Source organism: Dipodomys merriami, unplaced genomic scaffold (genome assembly GCF_024711535.1).
Source record: "Dipodomys merriami isolate MVZ:Mamm:240054 unplaced genomic scaffold, mDipMer1.0.p SCAF_139, whole genome shotgun sequence".
Classification (NCBI taxonomy): domain Eukaryota; kingdom Metazoa; phylum Chordata; class Mammalia; order Rodentia; family Heteromyidae; genus Dipodomys; species Dipodomys merriami.
Window position 1 is genome coordinate 567,287 of NW_027202704.1, and position 6,979 is coordinate 574,265.

General features: G+C 38.5%; 1 pseudogene; it reads right to left on the bottom strand.

Annotated features, from left to right (window-relative positions):
* Positions 1–640: 640 nt before the first annotated feature.
* Positions 641–3,524, bottom strand: LOC138825639 (histone-lysine N-methyltransferase PRDM7-like; annotated as a pseudogene).
* Positions 3,525–6,979: the final 3,455 nt, after the last annotated feature.

Sequence of the window (6,979 nt, forward strand, 5' to 3'; positions counted from 1 at the left end):
CTTAGAGTTTCTGAAATCACTGCCAACCTATTTGTCCTCTCACTGACACATCCAACTACAGGAGTCAACTTCTCCACGCCGATGACAGGCCATCTCGGAGATATTCACAGGGCTATGTTTCCTCCTCTATCTCAGGCCTTTCTACTGAAAGAACATCCTTACTAAAAACTTTTTAGTTGTTTCTAGTGAGGAAGAAAAGTAAGGACTAGTTGCAGCCATGGAACCAAGAATTGAGGGCCATGGCTAGAGCAAAATGCCCTGAGAAAAGATGGATTCTTTTTTGTCAAAGACACAAGTCTCTATAGGAACTCTCATTCTAACTGATTTTCTTCCTAGTAATATATTCACAGAATATGTAGACTATGTAATGAATGAACAATGACATATGCATAATATTTGCGAATATGGAGGGAATTAAGAAAAAACTGCAATGGCCAGAAGTAACTGGTTCTTTGAAAGAGAGCTGGTAGGTTCTTTGTTTGGTCTCTACGCCTTTTAGCACGGTATTTTGTATTGCATTCAAACATATGAAGTTCTTAAAATGTAAAATCAGGACAAATAGTTAAAAATAAGGAAATTTTCCTAATAAAGTATACAAACTGCATCTTTAAATTCAGAGGTACTTAACTTGAAATTTTTCTCACGTTAAATTGCCTTTTGTTCCACCGAAGAGTTGATATTCGAAAATTCCTAAAGAGAATTTTTTTTTTCTTTTCTTCCTTTTTAAGGAACCATAGTAAGGTCCACCTGTTTCTGCTGTGAGCTCTTTCTTCCACTTACTGCCCAGTTGCTGTCAATACTCATCCCCATACGAGACAAGCAGCTCACATCCTGCCTTGATGACATGACAGGTTTGGTAGAAGATCTACCTCTGATAATGAAAGGCCCTCGGATTCTGATTCTCAGCACACCTGCCACAGTTCATATACCTAAAGTTGAAGCAGGCACAGGAAGGAAACATAAGAGGGTAAGTTTCTGCTCCCTTTGGATCTACTCCTAATACTCATCCACTCTAGAACTCTAAGTGCACTGTTTTCAAAGCTCAGTTCCAGACTTCTCTTAATCCTTATTTGTCACAAATAGATTGATTTCCAGATTCTCTAAATTGAGTTAAAGTTTATGTCATAGATTTTGGTGGGGACATGCATTCTGTTTCTAGATTAGCACACATCATTTGACATTTGGCCCAAGTAATTTTCCTTAGATTGGACTCACTCATGCACCTGTCTCCACTATGGTCCCATAGAAATTCAGAGAATCCTTTGTCTTATAAAGACAATAGAGGGAAATTTGTTTATTCATGATGTTGTTTCCTGATAAGACAATGGTTCCCCATGGCACAGGGCTGCAGGACATATCATAGAACCACTGCTTTCTGAACCTCACCACTGCTCCAACTCTGCTTCTACGTGTTTGAGTATACCCTAATAGACTAAAGTTCTTTCTTGTAGGTTGTTAGGGCACTATGTACTTTGCAAAAACTACGAAGAAAAATTATAGTTAAATACTCCTACAATGAAATTGTCCTTTCTATTTCCACATGTGTTTCGCAATTACTCAGGGAATATGATTTATTCAACTACTGAGGATAATTCTTTGACTCGTATACAGTATGTGCTTTACAGATGCAGGATCTATGAATGAAGTTAGGCCCTTTGGTTTTTCTTCTGATGTCTTAATTTTGTCTCTCATGGAAATTTTTATTTTGATACAGTACACATATTTATATGCATACATACATACATACATACATACATACATACATACATACATACATACATACATACATACATACCAGAGCTAATGATTGAACTCAGTAACTAAACTTACCTCTTGCAATACAAGCACTCTACCACTTGAACCACTAGCCCTTTTTGTGTTGTTTATTTTTGAGGTATTTTTTGTCTGTCAAGGGGCATAAACTCTGTGCCTGAATGTTGTCCTTCAGCTCTTCAACTCAAGGCAAGTGCTCTACCACTTGAGCCACAGCGCCGCTTTTGATTTTCTGCTGGTTAATTGGAGATAAGAGTTTCACAGCCTTTCTTCCATGGGCTGGATTTGAACCATGATACTCATATCCGAGCTTTCTGAGTAGCTACTTACAGGTTTGAGCCACCAGTGCACAGTTTGTTTTTGAGGTATTATTTACCCTGCTGTCCTGGGTTGCCATCCTGCTTGTGCTTGCCTGGGTTGCTGGAGATACTTCACTTTATCCAGCCATTGTACTTCCACAGTAGCTGGGATAACAAATGTGCACCAAAGTGCTCAGCCATTGGTAGTAATCGGGGTCTATAATCTTTTATGCTAGGAATGGCATCAGACAGATCTCATCATCTCTATCTCAAAAGTCCAAATTAAAGGTTGAGCTATGGAACCCAGCTATACTATTTATATTTTTATTTCTTGTCCATCAAATATTCATAATTTTGAAAGCACCAAGTACAGCAAAAGAAAAATAGAGATATGGGAATCCATATGTGTGATAATCAGGGTGCAAGTCTTCTGAGGATAATATCCTCTTAGGAACCATGAAAATGACTGCTGGACTCACTCCAGTTGGCCTGGGATTTATTTTTTGCATCTACACATAGAAGTTACTCCTTTTTGTGATCTGAGTTTCAGAAAGACAAGCTAAAGGCTTTTGGGTAATAATCGGCAAAATCACATTACTTGATTCCAGTGATGCTCTTTGAGCCTGCATGGACTCAGTAGTTGTGAACACATAAGATGCCGTCTACACATCTGAGGGGATTTGTCATAGTCCTAACAGAGGCTCCTTAAGCATGGATGCACTTTGCCTCTAACACACTCTGTTTATATGCACTATACTTTGATCCTAAATCAGCATGTCCATGTTTATGCAGATTCCACAAACACATACAATTATTTTGTCCATGTCCTAGCAATGTTTCATTGGAGGCACAGGGGGACACATGGAGTTAGAGAAAGGGGGGAAAGGGAGGGCATTTCTTACCATCTAGGAGTACCTATTGTCTGCATCTTCTTCTTCTATGATCAAGCCCTCATAGGGGCTGAAGTGCAAACCCAATTGCAGATCAGATTCCTCATTCCATACTCTAAGCCTAGCCTCAGGGTACTGTACTGACGAATTCTCAGCCCAGTGGGCAGACTGAGGACTGAATGGTCATAATGCCCCTTGTCCACCACATTGTCTCTTACAAATATAGGTGGCCCATGAACAGTGTAGCTGGTGATGAAGAAGTTCTGACACTGCTCACAATCTGAGGCAAGAGAAGCAAAAATTAGTCAAGAAATATGTACATTCCCAGATTTAACAATCATGAGAAAGAGCACAGAATGCATATCATTGTCGCTTAGTTCTTCATGTGAAGTTACTAGAGTAAACCAGTAATTGGGGGCCAAATGACCTGATGAATTATTATAAAAGCACATTTGCCTTCTGTTTGAACAAGCACAGAGGGTTACTTACACAGGTAATCATCATCCTGGGGTTTATGGATATCTTCATAAGCATAACTCTTTCTTTCCTGTAGGATGTACATGCTCATTTTTTACCTCCTTTTTCCTACGTCCAAGTTGAAAAACAATGGTTATTTAAGTTGGGGATCAACAATCTTTGTCCCTATTTCTTCAGAAAAGTAAAATCTCTTACTACCAAATTATCATCTATTCTTCTCACATACTCTGGTCCCCCATTAACCTTTGACTCAGAGATACAAAGACTTCATTTGAACACTAACTACAGGTTTCTAATTCAATTTTAAGTTTTGGCCATTCCCATTTTCAGGTTTAATTTCGACTTCATTAAATTTCTTATAAAGTGCTCTTTGATGAATTTATTCATTCAGAATATTTGTTGAGGGTATGTTAAGTATTGAGCAAAGACGTGGACATACAGGATTGAAAATGTGTGGTCACAGATTTATCAGACACTTTGCCTTTATCTGTTATTTTACTTTTTACTTATCATTTTCAGACAACATGCAGGCTGTACACATTTTTCTTGTCAGTCCTGGGGCTTGAACTCAGGGCCTGGGCACTGTCCCTGTGCTTCTTTTTTTTTTTTTTTTTTTTTTTTGTCGGTTGTGGGGCTTGTACTCTGGGCCTGGGCGCTGTCCCTCAGCTCTTCAGCTCAAGGCGAGCGCTCTACCACTTGAGCTATAGCGCCACTTCCGGTTTTCTGGTGGTTTATTGGAGATAGGAGTCTCACAGTCTCTCCTGCCCGGGCTGGCTTTGAACCGCGATCCTCAGATCTCAGCCTCCTGAGTAGCTAGGATTACAGGCGTGAGCCACCAGCGCCCGGCTAAATTAGGAACTTTCTTTTTTTTCTTTTTTTTTGTTGGTCATGGGGCTTGAACTCTGGGTCTGGGCACTGTCCCTCAGCTCTTCAGCTCAAGGTGAGCGCTCTACCACTTGAGCCACAGCACCACTTCCCCCTGTGCTTCTTTTGCTCAAGGCTAGCACTCAACAACTTGAGCCACATTGCCACCTCTGGCCTTTTCTGTTCATGTGGTTCTAAGGAATAGAACCAAAGGCTTCATTCATACAAGACACATAATCTACAACTAAACCACGTTCCCAGTGCAGTCTGTGCATCTTTATCTATGTTCTTTAGATTAACATTCAGAAGTTCAGGGAGAATGTAAAATGTGTCATGGCCTAAGTGCCTCCAGGTGGATAATAACCCAAGTGTGTAACTTCATTGTGAAATTCTTATGTGCTGCTCATTGGAAACCTAATTACTAGTTCCGCAGCTTAGTTCAGCCTATGTTTGAACTTTCCAAAGTCCATCTCACATAATCAGATTACCCTCAGCAACCTTGCTAGAATTACCAAAATTAGTAAATTTCCCAAATTATTTTCTCTTACCCAATTTTTGTTTGCAGTATTGTCCTTGCTTCTCCAAGAGGGAACACTGGTTTCTGGGCCTCTTCTAATCCACTTGACTTTGAGAAATTTATAATTCCTGAGAACTTCTTCAAACTAGGTTCCTTACTTAAGGTTGTCTTGGGCATTCCCTTCAATGAAAGTCACATATAGAATTGGAATGTATTTCCTAAGCCTTCCATCTCCTATCAGTTTTCTCTCAAATCCATATAAATTAGACTGAGGGAGGGAGAGCACTTGAGAATACAAACCGAAAAGCCAACAAGGTCTGTGAATGAAGGAAATGAAGCTTGGAAGAAGACATGACTAGTGGTGACATTTAATGAAAGAGAACACGGGGAAAGTGGAGAATTACAAAACTTGGTTGGAAAAAGGTATGACAGAGCAGTGAGAATAGGAAGAAATTATTGGCAGAAATCTATATGGACAATTAAGTACATTCAAATTGCAACTAGTTATAACAGATGACTTTGAAATTAGTTTGACTTTTTTCTATGCAATTTTGCCTGAAAAAGTATGTACCATATAATAATTGTATAAATTGGTATACATGTCTGTTTTTGAGATGATAAGATAAAAAAAATGTGATACGGTAAAAAAAGAAAATGTTCATCAGGCAGACTCTAGTGACTTGTGATTGTAATCCTAGTTATTCAGTAGGCTGAGAGCTGAGGAGTAAGCTTGGCAGCCAGCCCAAGGAGTAGTAAGACTCATATCCACTTAACCATCATAAAAGCCAGGAGTGGTATTGTGGTTCAAGTTGTTGAGTGCTAGCCTTGCTAGCACAAAAGGAAGGATCTGGAACAATGAATAGTCCTGATTGTAAGTCTCAAGCCCAGCACCAAAAAATTTAACATTGAATCTTGTGAATTCTTAAAATACAGCACCAATTTGACTAAGCATTTCTTTCTGCTTTTCTTTTTTCCAGTCCACGGCCTGGGCCCTTTCCCTGAGCATCTTTGGCTTGAGGCTAACACTTTACCGCTTGAGCCACAGCACCATTTTCAGCTTGCTTTTCCTGTTTATGTGGTACTAAGGAATCAAACTAAGGGCTTCATGCATGCTAGGCAAGCACTCAACCATTAAGCTACATTCCAAGCCCCTAATTATTTGTTTTTGAGCCCTGATATAAATTCACTTTCTGTGACATCCCTAGTTGAAATAAGTTAGTTGAAATTGAATTTGAAGACATTAACTTCAGTATTTCTCGAGCCTGTTACTTTTACTTAAATTTCAAAACTGATTAATTATTATATATATTGATTATAACTTGTTTATCCTGAAAATATTGAGGGGGGTTCAGTTGAGACTTCAGACCTCTGAAGAACGATCAGTTATTGTACAACCACTCAAAAGACTCACATGTAAAGGCTACAGCTAAACAAACAACTATGGAAAGTTCCAGAATCAGCTAACTAAAGCTCAGAAGAAGGGACCAATCCTCCTCTTCCTCACAGAATTGACATTTGAAATTAGCCTCAGAAGGACATGTATCTATGTAAAATATTATGTCACTTTTTTTAGTTGTCAGTAAACTTTTCTTAAAACTTACAAATAGTGTGGATTTATTGTTGCATCTATCAATTTGTTATAACAAAATGAAAAGTGGTTGGAACAGAGATTGGAACAATCATTCAGTGAATGGTGTGAAGGTGTGAATGGCTAAGATAGCTAAGACTTTATAATGCTGTGTAAGTATTTATGAACTTGTAAGTGCCTTTAGAGAAAATGTATTGGTAGACTTCACCACCACTAAGTGTGATCTCAGACACAATACATTTTTAGATTTCGGTTTTCTCATCACGTAAGTGATTATAGTTTACTATTTGCCTCATTATGTTGTTGTAATATTGAAATCTATTTGTTCATGGAACATTTAAAATAAAGTCTAAAATATTGTGAAAATAAAATAAGTGGTAGTGATTATTGTGGATATGAATTGAATCTTAGAATGAATATGATAAGAACAGAAGAGATCAGGAAAAAGAAGCAGATGTTCCTAGGGCTTCTTCTCTTACTTGGAACCATGAAGAAAGTTTACTCATCAATAGAATTTGGGAGACATTTATCTTCTGACGCTTACTCTGTTCAGTTCTGAAGGTCACCCAAG